This window comes from Magallana gigas, chromosome 2 (genome assembly GCF_963853765.1).
Source record: "Magallana gigas chromosome 2, xbMagGiga1.1, whole genome shotgun sequence".
Lineage (NCBI taxonomy): Eukaryota > Metazoa > Mollusca > Bivalvia > Ostreida > Ostreidae > Magallana > Magallana gigas.
In genome coordinates this window covers 12,118,275-12,132,094 of record NC_088854.1, presented here as the reverse complement: position 1 = coordinate 12,132,094, position 13,820 = coordinate 12,118,275, and the positions used below count along the sequence as shown (strand labels likewise).

The 13,820-nt window shown below is 32.9% G+C and overlaps 1 long non-coding RNA gene across 1 annotated transcript; it reads left to right on the top strand.

The window, feature by feature from the left end:
• The first annotated feature begins 1,819 nt into the window (after positions 1 to 1,819).
• On the top strand, positions 1,820 to 12,646 carry LOC136272727 (uncharacterized). The gene is made up of 3 exons (XR_010710763.1): positions 1,820 to 2,249; positions 7,865 to 8,024; positions 8,111 to 12,646. It is a non-coding gene; the product is annotated as an uncharacterized lncRNA (long non-coding RNA).
• The last annotated feature ends 1,174 nt before the right edge of the window (positions 12,647 to 13,820 follow it).

Here is a 13,820-nt window from a genome sequence, read left to right as displayed (position 1 = left end):
AATTCGATTTTGCTTCAATTACGGCTTTTTAAAGGGTTTTTTTCCACAAAAATATGTCTAACAGAAACTCAAAAACCATGTTTTTGTCGTTTCAGTAGAAAATAACATTTTCGTTAAAAAAAACAGCATGAAAATGCAGCTCATACTGCTTTAATGATTTGAGATAGCAAATGGCTCTTTCTTATGCACCAAATGTTGATTTACCCCGCGAGAGCGCAATGGTATATATAGGTAGGATTTCATTTGTCAAGCCGACTTACGCCGAATGCACCGACTGACCTTTGGTGACCCGGTCTGTTGCTTCATAACCCCGCTCTGCTGGCGCCCTAAAGTAATAAGTCTGTTCGTCCGAGATCGCTTTTCAGGAGCATATCTTTTCTCCTCTTGGCCCTATCTGGTTCATACTTCACCCACAGAATTCCTTTTGGTAAATGGTTACAAAACATTTGTGACTACAACATGTTCCTCCATTTTGCTTATAAATTAACGGCAGTTTATTTTATTTGCCACTTCGCCGTTTTTCGTCGATCATTTAACAGGTCCATCTTGGCGTACTTCTCATATGGGATAAATGAAGTTCGTCATAAATTTGTAAAAATTACCATGAGCAGTGGTTTGATTATATTGTATTGGCACAAAGTAAAAGCTTAAATGTATCGGGAATAGACAAAAATCTTAGGTAATGGTGATTACTGTTTATTACCATTAGATTATATCATTTGAATACCTTGCTTTCATCATTTATTTACGAAAATGTAGCATGGTTTGGGACAAGAGATATTTTGGGTACGTACATGTAACTTTGGTCGTGACTACCATACACTTGCATCTTTTGATGTTTTCCTCTCAACTCAGGTGAGTTTATCTAATCAAAATTGTTACTGGAAACTTTTAATATTTTCATCTTTGTCTTCAGATGCAACACGTCCATCTTTCTTAAATAAGAAAGGAAAGATAAAAGGGTTATGTATTTTAAAAAATCTTTGAATAAAAAAGGTAAATGAAAAAAAAGTAGTTAATTTTTCTGCATCCATTAATTTTAGTTCAAATTAAAACTGAGAATGTTTCGAAAACACAGGGTTGAGAGAGTGTACATCCTTAATTCATGGGTTGGGGGGGGGGGGGGGGGGTTAGTGTAAGAAATGTATAGGGTGACAACCAGACAATCTCTTTTTTAGATAAAAACAAGGTACGCTATTGTAATATATGATTATTTTTTTTTATAAATTTCAGTGTTACCTATTTCTAATGAATAAAAACATGATTTCGATTTTAGGTATTGAATATAATGTACACATTTTTCTGTATGCCAAAGTAAAAAAGCTGATGAAAATATGCCGAAGTGTAAGTAGCTATAGCCATGGGCTTGTTTGCAATACATAATACCGTATACCATTCAAACATCCTTGTAAAGGTAAATTTTAAATTGTTTAAAATATAACCACCAACCAAAATATTGAACACCAAAGAGGGGTTAACAGTTTGATATAAGAATTAATTAAGATTTTCAATTGCTAAATCATAAACATCAAACTATAGTGGGATCTCTAAAAGGGTTAAAAAGTTTTTCATTTAAGAAAAGAATGTATTTTTGCATAAAGCATCCTAATATAGTGTTGATTCTTAATTGTTGAGAAAAAAAACCAAACTTTTAAAACAACACTGGGGTCCAGAAAGACTCATGCTTAACTAAAAATATTGATAAAAAATTTTACAAGATAAACTGTATAAAATTATCCATGGTTTTTGGATTTGACATTACATATATGATTGAAACTTTGAAAAGTATTAAAAATATTTAGTGGCATCATCCATCGACAAGCGCCTGTCTTTAAATGATCAGGTTTACTTTGTTAAACAAAATGGCTGTCAATAGACGGTGCCTTGAGCTGAAATGATTTTATAAGCTGATAGTACTCCTCATTAATCTTTCAGTTCTTAATGGTTTTCATATACATACGCTATTCCATTCAGCTTAGATCCGCTCAATATTAATTTTATTATCAAAGTTTATCTTGCAGAATCTTTCAACAGAATTTATCCTCTCCGACATAAATGGGAAAACAATGGTAGCTGTTGATGTTTTTGCAAAAACCATTTTGTACTTTAAACAACACCTTGAACAACGAGTTAGGGAATGCTTGGATTCTAGTTTCAAATTATCTACAGACGACGTGCAGTGGGTTGTGACTGTTCCAGCTATTTGGGATGATAAAGCAAAATTTTTCATGAGAAAAGCGGCTGAGAAGGTATATACTTTATACGACTTATATGGAATAAACAATATGAAATTGTTAATGGTAAATATGTTGAACCAGATTTTTGTTCTTTTTAGCTCACCTGAGCTAAAAGCTCAAGTGAGCTATTCTGATCACATTTTGTCCGTCGTCCGTCTGTCCGTCTGTCTGTAAACTTTTCACATTTTGAACTTCCCTAAAACCACTATTCCAATTTCAAACAAATTTGGCACAAAGCATCCCTATTGAAAGGTGATTATAAATTGCAGAAATGAAAGACCGATCTTTATTGAAAGCGGAGAAAACCTCGAAACTGTAGAAATAGGGGGGGGGGGGTTGCATTTTAAAAAATCTTCTTCTCGAATTCTGTTTCAAATCTGAGTTATTACGAAAATAATAAGAAAGAAAAAGCGTGTTTCAAGCAATTTATAGCATCCATGAGTCTTGGTAAAATGGGTAGGCATGACCGGGCCAGGACAAAACAAAAGATTGACAGTTATTAATCTGCCAATCTCATTAAAATTTCAAGATATTTACTGGCCAGTATATTTGTATTCGCTGTAAATATTGCTGCAAAATAATGCGTAATTGGAGTTGACGATTGCCGATCTGCCCCGGCTTTTATTTTGCCCCGTCCCGGGTTTGCTTACCCATTTTACCAAGACTCGTATTCCATCATTCTAAAACGAGGTTCTTTGTTTAAAGCAGCCATGACACTATATGATAAACGGGTCGATCTGACAATGATGAATTTGTTTGTTGTGCAACAGTTCGTGTACGAAGGGAATCTTTGAAACATGCAAAATACATTGGTGCTGATTTTGTGAAGTAAATTGAGGCCAAATATTTCAATGCGTTGACAGTTTTTACCTATGACGGTGGTGTTAGCTTGTTGTGATTTTCGTTTCGTTTTCATTTATGCTTTGCGTTAACCTGGGAACTGTCGCTTGTATTTCCTGATTTTTACGCATCAAATCAAACAGAGACTTCGGTATATCAAACAGTTTACTGTTTACCTGCGCAAATTAAGCAACATCTGATGTATTAAGAAAGAACTAAAATGCAATTCATTCAGGCTATCGGTTATTCGGTATCATCTTTTGTGTAATGGTAGAATAATGCAATATGTTTTGTTGAGATGCTCGGCATTTTCCATCTTCGCTAGCCAAGGGTTTTCGGTCCACTTTGCTCCCCATTAACCCTTGGCGGATTTTATTACGAAAACTCGGTGATGTGGTGGCGCTATCTAGCGAGCAACTTGAGTTGTGCCCCTTGCATATTTACATTTTAATCGAATTAAACAACGGGTTTTATATACACTACGGCATTAATACAACTTGAAAACATGTTGACTACCGAATATCGGAACATAATTAACGATGCTATTAAATACGAATTAAGTTATAACCATGGGAAAGCACGGATTGTTTTATTCATAGTCACTAATCATAGTGTTTTGTAAGGACCTGTACCGGGAGTGAAAAAGTCGCCGATTTATATGAAAGCTTTCATGCCATAAAACCAGGTATCGTTGTCGTGAATAATGCGAACCAAACAAATAAAATAAAACAGAGCTCATTGAACCTTTAAAAGCAATAACCATAAGAAGGAACGAATATACTAACAGGATAGGCAACTTCTACATTCGCCATGTTTACTTCCCATGCATTCACGCGAGCCTTGACAAGTTTGCAGAACTATGTATAATCCCAGTAAAATATATAGGTTTTTAAAGCGATCTGGTTAGACCATCGTTGGGGAGGAACTGTACTCGAGAACTTGTGCCTCAACTTGTTAAAAGCACCGAATGTTTTACCAAAGATCACACATGTGTTTTCTTTTAAAGTTTTTATTTACAAGCACTGCGATTGGATCAGCTACTCCCAGCTGCAGCCAATGATAAAACGGAGCTTGTCACCGAGTTTTCGTAATGAAATCCGCCAAGGGTTTATGGGGAGCAAAGTGGACCGAAAACCCTTGGCTGGCGAAGATGGGCATTTTCTCGAGTTTATTCAGTTAAAATTTAAATAGAGTTTAATATCGCTGACGGAAATATGTAGGTATATACATGTATATGATTCATTTTGAAAAATAAATTGTGTTCTTTATTTGTTATAGTCGATTGTTTCTTGTGTTTAATTGTTTACAGTTTCTATTTACTTACCATATTTGAGTGTTAAGCTTCGAATTATAAGCAAGATACAGAGATTTGCTCACAATTCTATGTTTGTACACAGATCTGAGGCCATTCATTTTTTTCCATTTCAAATGTCGAATTAGAAATACCAAGTTAAAAATCTTAAGCTGAATGTAATAAAGTCATGTGAACAAAACATGACTCAAATCTAGCAAAATTTTGAGCTCATCTTGCTTATAATTCTACGATTGACGCTGAAATTTTGGTTGATTATTAGAAATTCTATATGAATTAGAGTATGCTAAATACTTGTACACAAAAAATTAAACAATGATATGCTGTATATAACTACTCTCTGGGGCCCCCTCTTTATACAATGAATAATGTAAAATGTGAGTAAATAAAAACGACATCATTAAAACAGTTTCCATAGTTCTGACACATTTCTGTTGAGGGAATAAAAGAATTATTGTTGTTCCTAAGAAAATATTACAGCGGAAAATTATCCTGGTTTGTAGCCATTTGTTATTTTTGAATAAAAATGAAAATAATGGGTGGGCCATAGTAAATTAGAGTGATGTGCCTGTCAATACGGTAACATTGATTTTTATAGCTCTTTTACATGTCACGTGACAACATTTTTCATTCCAGTGTATTCATCAATCAAGTGTGAGTAAAGTTATAAAAGTCACAGGTAAACAACAGTCCTTAAATTATAATGGAGAAGACAAATTAAATTGTTGAATATTTTTAATTTGAGAAATTGAGGTGCAATTTTCTTCTTCACATATATACATGTAGGATTTTTTTGATAAAGTACAATAACTGTTATATTTTAAAAAAATACAATAACTAGTAAGTAGTTGAGGAAGAAAATGTACCTATATGCTCTCATATATTTTGATCGCTTTATTAAGTGGGGGAGGGGGGCGGAACAAAAATACAGGGAATTAGAAGTTATATAACAGTGTGCCCCTACCAAATATTTAGTTTTATATCTTGCGTAAGATTTTCTTATTCTGTGTAAAAACAGTATTTCATGAAGGTACAATGTCAAAGATAACGTGTATGCAAAAATAAGTGTAAAATTTGAATACTTTACAATATTTATTTTTTTGTTATTCTACCGAGGGCCATATGGCACAATATCTTTTGAACGCCCATTGGTGATCAGGTGAGCGATGTGGCCCCATGGGCCTCTTGTTTTTGTATATACTGTGTCCGAAATTTTTCCAAACTGCTTTTCTTAACCTATACTATAAAACAGAAATAAGAAAGCAACGGCATGGCTAGATATTTATAGGTACAGCAGTGATGAAAATGTAAACTGAAATTAAATATATTTACATACGCATGTACATGGCCTTAAATTTTTTTTGTTGAAGCTGACTGGAAGAAATTACATTTTTTACATTTTATCACCAGGGAGTGGGCGTATAATGCGTCATATCTCTTTCTTATCTGAAAAATATCAGACTTTTAAATGATATCATCATTATTATGAACTACACTGAAAGATTCAGTGTCTTGGAAATGTTTTTCGAAACTTTAGAGTATTCTTATTTTGGTATATCAATTAAAAAATGGATAGAAGTTTTCTACAACAAGATAACTTCATGCATTATACAAAATGGCATTATATCTGAATATTTCCAACCAGAGAGAGGATGTAGACAAGGGGAACCCATTACTCCATATTTATTTATACTCTGTGCTGAAATTCGTTGTATCTTCATTCGAAATAATAAAGATATAAAGGGCTTAAATATAGACGGGGAAGAATACAAAATATCGTAGTATGCAGATGATACTTCGCTTAACAAAGACGGCTCTCCAAAATCTCATGAAGGAATTCTCCAAACACTAGATGTGTATGCAAATGTGTCTGGATTAAAGATAAACTTTACTATAACAAAATTAATGTGGATAAGATGTAAAAAAAAATCTCAAAAGAAGTTTATCATCACTCTAGATGGAAATTTACTGAATTTTACACAAGGTTTAATCTTTTGGGTATTAGTTTTTCAGTAAATCTGGAAAAGATGTTAAATATAAATTTTGATAAACTCTTTTCCAGATTAAACGATATTATTCAAGGATATGAGAATGCCAGATTAAAAATGATAGATTTTTAAAAAACTTTTGATAGCACTAAAATCAAGCTGGATTAGATGGCTTATATTTTCAAATTCAAAATGGACAAACTTGTATAAAGCTAGTTTTGGATATAATATGCAAACATTGATGAAATTTGGTATTAATGTTACTAATATGACTATAAAAAAATTCAAACAATAGAATTTGGAAAGACGTTTTACAATGTTGGACAAAAATTATTGATGCAAAAAGAAAATTGTGATAGAATGTTTAATGAACACATATGGTATAATCATATTAAAATCGACAATAAATCAGTTTTGCCGTAAGTATTTTTTTCAAATAAGGTTTTATATGTATAGGGGATATGAATGAAAATGACAATCAGATGTTTAGTTATAATGAGCTGAAAAAAACCAGATTCAACTTAAACAAATTTTGTTCAATATTTCGGTCTACCAAAAGCATTACAAAATTATGTGAACGCATTAAAATTCCAGTAAACTAAGAATTGTAATATTAGTTATCCAAATACAGTAGAAATATTTTGTAGATTTAAGAGGGGTTGCAGTGACCTGTACAACCTCTTAATATCAAAGAAAAGAACTTATCCAAAATCTGAAACAAAATGGATGCCAGAAACCGAATTAACTAAAAAACAATGAAGGAAAATTTTATTGTATGCCCTTTAAGTGCACAAAGGATTTTAAAATTATTGTGGCTTTTTAAAATACCAATTATTACATAGGATCTTGCCAACTAATTAATATTTACATAGAGTAGGGATAGTAAATTCTTCATTGTGTTACTTTTGTCAACGTACCCCTGAGACAATAGAACATATCTTTGTCAACTGTTATTTAGTGAAAGAAATTTCGATTGAATTGGTGAAATGGATGACAAATATCTTTGGTTTACAATCAAATTTTGATAAATGTACAATTCTTTTTGGAAAATATGATAATACAGAAATTCATAGGTAAAAAAATTTAATCATTCTTTTTGCAAAACAATATATTCTGCAAAGTAAAATGAAAACATCAAGGATAAATGTAAATATCATTAAGAAATCTATAACCAAAAGACTGTTTATGAAAAAAACTTTGGCTTATGAAAAACTGTAATTACCACTTGTTTGATACCTATTGGAAAGATATATTTCAACGTTTGGAACATTCATCATCATCTATATTCACTCCTTAATGTTCAAGTCTCTTATTATTATTTTTTTTTCTCTGTATCTTTGAATTTTTTCTTCTACTGTATGGAAAAACACAGTAGAATGTAAATATTAAATGTGAAAATGGTTTTCTTTTTAGAAAGTTTATTCACGAGTTTCACTTTATGTGTAAAAACAACATAAATGAAAAAAATTCTGTTTTATTGAATAAAGGCTGGTATTGAAGGAAGAAACTTGACACTGGCTATTGAACCTGAAGCTGCTTCGTTGTATTGTCAACATCTTCCAACATACAAACCGGCAGTCCATCACTATGCTGAAAAATTCGACGTCTTTAGACCAAAAAATAAATACATGGTTGTCGACCTTGGTGGTAAGATTTGTTGATATTCTTGTTGAAGGATATAATTAAAAGATGTGCAACAATGTTAATCAAAATATATTGGTTTATTTAACAAGGTGGAACTGTTGACATAACCGTTCACAGAGTTCTCGAAAACGGTGCTTTAGAGGAAGTATATCAACCAACAGGTGGGCCATGGGGAGGTTCCACAGTCGATGACGAGTTTCGTGCACTTCTTGTCAGTATTTTTGGCCTTGAGGTATTTGAGGAGTTTAAAAACCAATTTACAGCAGATGTGGTTGATCTCCTTCGACATTCGAATTAAAGAAACGCTTTTTTGAGCCTGACAAGGATACACCTTTGTCATTAAAGCTACCAATGTCTTAAGTGGACCATTACAAACATCGGAGTGGACAGGATTTCCAAGGACTATTGAAAACCAAATTTAATGGAGAAATAATGTTAATTCAAGACAAATTAAGGGTTTTCCCAAAGACTTTCAATCGATTATTTAACAAATCAATTTCATGTATTGTGAGGCATATTCAGTCTTTATTAGAAAAGGAACAAGTTTCTGGTGTTAGTGTCCTACTTTTGGTTGGTGGGTATGCCGAAAGTCGTGTGGTCAGAGATTCTTTCGAAACTCATTTTCCAAATCTCCAAATTATTCATCCTCCTGAATCTGCTGCTTCCATCTTGAAAGGAGCTGTATTGTTTGGCCATGATCCCCATGCCATTGTTGCGAGAGTGTGTAAATACACTTATGGAATAGCGATGATGGCTCCATTTAAGGAAGGTTTAAGCGATCCAAGAAAAAAACGTATCATCAATGGAGAACTCATATGTGATGATGTGTTTGATGTTCACTTGAGTGTTGGTGAACGAGTGTCCCTCTATGATATCAGACCAGGGAAAGAATACAGTTTACATCGTGGACAGTCACACTCTTTGCTAGAAGTGTACGCATCTTCCGTTCCACATCCTGAATACGTGACTGACAACTCCTGTACTAGGTTGGGCTCGCTGGTTTTGGAAGTGCCTCCTGATACACACGAAAATGATAAAATTGTCGTATGTTTGTACTATAGTGGAACCGAATTAGGAGTGTCTGCGTTTAATTTAAAAACTAAGCAGAAAACGAAAACATACTTTGATTTTCTGGGATAAAGAAATTGGAGTAAAAAAAATTCACTCCCAGACACACTATCGGAAATTATTTAAAACTAACATAACATGCCCAAGTAAATCGTTTTTTGAATTAATTAGTAACCTACGCATTTGAACCTAATAGCAGATCATTTTAGACGCATCTTTGGACTTACATATAAATGTGAAAAAAAAATAGCTGGAATCTTAATAATGTTGCTATTGAGTTTATTGTATCATTTGAAAACGTCTTTTCAAAGCTAACGTTAGGAGAAAATGCGTCTGAATAAGATGTAATCTAATTAAAATTGGACTTTTAATTGTTCTTTTACGATCCTCTATACATAGATCAAACATTAACTTCCTTATAGCTTACAGTGTCACCTATGAGGGACCTATCTATGAAATTATCGTTGTCGCAATTTTTGCTGATAGTTCGGACTTTCTTTTTCGTGTATGTAGTAAACAGAATCAAGACAAAGTGCATGTGCGATGCTAATTTTGTGTGTGGTATTTTTTTTTATAAAAGAATTGCCAATTGAACAATCTTGTGCACATTTTTTGCAGGCAAAAGTTGCATTTATTGAAAACCAATTACCTAAGTTGTCAGAGATAATACTACCAAGTTGTCAGAGATAATACTTGCCAATAAACAAGTCCTTATCCTTTATTAGACTAACCTTACATGTTGTCAATATCTAATATCAGTTTCACATTTCACGCAGTCTCGTTATTCTCCCGAGCAAGACCGTCAAAAAATGCAATGGATTAGAATAAGTTTATCTTACCATTTTACATAAAAATAACGAATGTTAAAAACTTTAATAATATGTGGCACCAAAAGTTTTGTTCCATGAATGCAAATATTCCCGATTTATTAATATTAATAATAAAAATAATAAGTGACAGTTTTATAAAAAAAATTATCTCTTACCATATCTTTTTAATGCTGGTGGTTAATTATATGGTCGAAGAATGTTTTAACACTGGGCAGACGACACATGTCTGTAATCTATGTTTGTTAATCAACAATCCGTCTCTCAGATTTGGTTTCTTTTGAAGACTGTAACAAACCAGTCATAAACGTTTCCAAAATATTTCTTGTGATGAAAAGTTTGTAACAAAAGGAATTTTTGCTTTGTTTTCGTGGTGGTATTTTCCGTCCTACACCTTATTTTATCGTTTTTCCTTCGCACCAAAACTCTTTTAAACTTAAAAGAGGAAAACATGCCCTGCTCCGTGAACATAGAAAATGTGATAGACACATTTCACGTAGAACGAAATATCCATTTGATTCTCAGCGTTTCGTTTAAATTCACCTTGCACTGTAACATATACAAGTGCATACATATCTATGCAACATTTTTTTTTTTTGTAATTTTAAAACAAATTTTGACTTCAAGTGTTAAACTTTATATAAAATATATTTTGAAGTAATATTGGTCTCTGTCCGGCGTTGTGCGTCGTCCTTTAACAATTTTTCATTTTTTAACTTCTTGCAACGTCATAAACACATGGAGACCAATTGCTATCATTTTTAATTCGTAGCATTTTAAGGATTAGAGGAATCTAAATTGTGAAATGTATGACCTTACCAAGCCTGAGACATCATAGGCTGGGCCAATTATGCAAAAAAGCCAATTTTTCAAAAATCGTCTTTACTTCCACACATGTGGATGAAAATAAATAATTTGTCTTCACCTAGGGTGAAGAAATCAGGCCTTAAGACGGGGCCACTATTGTTACATGTACACTAGACAAAATTGCTAATGCACCATTTAAAATAAAATAATATTTACATCCGAAAATTTGTTTAAAATAAATTGGATGTTAAAATAGTTTACTTTAATAATAAGTAAGACATTTAAATGCCCAAACGGATAAATGGATACAATGTTAACCAAAGGGTAACTGTTCTTTAGAAATGCTCAAATCGTGCTCACACTTTTTTTGGAAAAATCAATCTTTACTTTCCTTTTTGTGTTCTTATTATTGATGCATGTATTACAAAAAACCTGACGGGGTATGCCGCGTTTGACCACAGAAAAGCGTGGCAGAGCAGTTGGTATTGTCTCTGCGGGATGCTTCTTTAGAGAGGTTAGAATTTTTTAAAATAAATTAACGATTATCTGTGATATTGGATCAAACATGATACAGCGTGCTTATCTAACAAAATCAATGTCTTTTTAGGTAGTCACAGTGTGTAATAGGCACTACACGGAAATTGCAGGGTTGTACTGGGAATTTGTACAAACCGGAAGTGTAAGGGACCGAGCAAGAATTTCAAAGCGCCGCGTAACTACTACGCGACAAGACAGACACATCGCATTTATCCGAGCAAATAAAGTTCACACCCGATCGTGATATGTGAATCACATAATGGGGCGGGGTACTAATGTTTCATAAACAGTACACAAAGTTACTGGTCAATAAGTTTGCAACAAATGATGTTTCATTTTCCGTATTATAATAAACTATTTAAATAATATACTAATCAATATTTCTTGCGTTCAGATCTGAAACAATCAAAGAAATAGTAAGTGGTGCGTTAGCAATTTTGCCTAGTGTATATAGTTGTGATGTCCATGAGGCCATGAAATTGTTAACAAACGACGCATTTTTTGGAGGGGGTGTGACAAATATTGCCATTTAATGAACATGTGATTTTTCTAGATCACTTGAGTCACTCGGGGAACCTATTGCCATTGGTCATGCGTCGTTTGTTAACAGTTTTACATGTTAAACTTCATCCTGAAATCTACCAACTTTTACTATTAATCGGTATATATTTACATTCTCCAGAATCTTTGTCAGTGATAAAACTAAGAGTCAATTTTTTTAAGAATTCTATTGCCAAAAACGTACGCGTTTGCTTTGCAGTAGGTGATCAAAATAATGTAAAAAAAAATATCAATAATTTTAATTGTAAGTACAGTTATTGAAAAATGATTTTAATATGAAAAAAAAGGAATCACACTTTAACTATTAAGGTGATCATTAGTCAGTACGTGATCATATCTTTCATTAACTTCAAATCCTTCGAGCTTTATAAGATTTTTCCATACTCGCGGACGCTTTGATTTTAATACCGATTGCAGCTCGCCGGCGCTGCGAAGCGAGCTCCAAGGGCGCTTTCAATTAACGTTGCTTCGCCGGCGACGTTATCGGAGAACGGTGACGTTAATGGAATGGTTCGCAATGTCAGAATGCTCCAACAAGGACGATTGCAGCTTAATAATATTTATTTAGAATATAAAACAAATCAAATTATTATAGTAATATCATATTTTGCTTGACTCATGATTAGCGCCATAATTTTTGCGCGTAATGACATACCATACATGACGTCGTTCTATTTATATTTGACGTCATCACACTCCTAGCTGTTGAATTCCCGCAGTTTTAAGACTCGAAGAAAATCTGACCAGTTTTAAAAAGTTACTCAAGACACATCTTTTTAGATTAGCGGTTTATAATTGACCCTTTCATCAGTTTAATTAGATCTTCAGTGTTTAATCTGTGCTGAAAATGTTTTATGAATATTTTAAAAACTGTTTAGCCTATTTTCTATATGTAATCCTCTTTTTATAGATTTATATGCTTGTAAAAACTCAATCAATTTTATTTGTGTATGCTCATTGTTTAGTATTAACTTATTTTGTAAAGCGGTTTAGAGTAATTTTATTATATTTATCGCTATATAAATGTTATAATAATAATAATAATTCGAGAGTTGGGTGCAAATTTTATGATTTGCTTTAAAAACAAATTTCCTTTTCAGATTTCTTTTTTTTTCTTTCAATTTTATTGTAATATAAATATAAATTATATATCATGATTAATAAAAGGCAAAATTTATTGAAAAAAGCATTTTTTGCGATTATTTGAAAAAATGTTTAGCCCCTGCCCTGGGTACATACAGACTGTTGACAAAAGTATCCGAATTAATTACGTTGCGTTAGACAAAAATGCACATGTTCGCGTTATTTACCGCGGGTGTTTTCGGTGTAGACACGATTTAATGGTACACCTCGGGTATTTTTAAAATGACGTCTTCATGTTTATATTAGCTACGTCAGATATTGTCGTCTGCAAATTATAGTAAGTAAATTCATCCACAAACAACATGGCTGCAAATCGTAAATATGCATCAGATGGTGTTAAAGAATCAGTTGTAGCATTGGTTCAGAAGAGAAATTCTTTTCAGAAAGTTGCAGATATGTTGAATATGTCGAAAACAATATGACAAATTAAATTAAACTAATAAAACACACCATCACATATGCCCCCTCCATATAAAATGACGTCCTCGTCATTGCACTACGAGTATACGAGTACGTAATAGTAAAGGAAAATACTTAAACTATAGATTAAAAACAACTGATTAAGATGCACCTTATGTCTTATCTAACACTGCATTTTACATTGCCCTGCAAACCATATTTACAGCATATTCTCCATCTCGCATCCACTGGGGTGGTTTCGTTGTTCTCTTGGATCTACGAGGGGGAGGTATTGGAGTCTTATTTACCATGTTTTCTGAATTGTCACTGGGATTGGTATTTTTAATTTCATCTTGCCCTGTAACTGCAATATTAGATGAACTTACATCATCAGCTCCACCTAAAACCTCATGTCCAAATGATTTTGTACTCATTTGACTAGCTACACTAGCTTCAT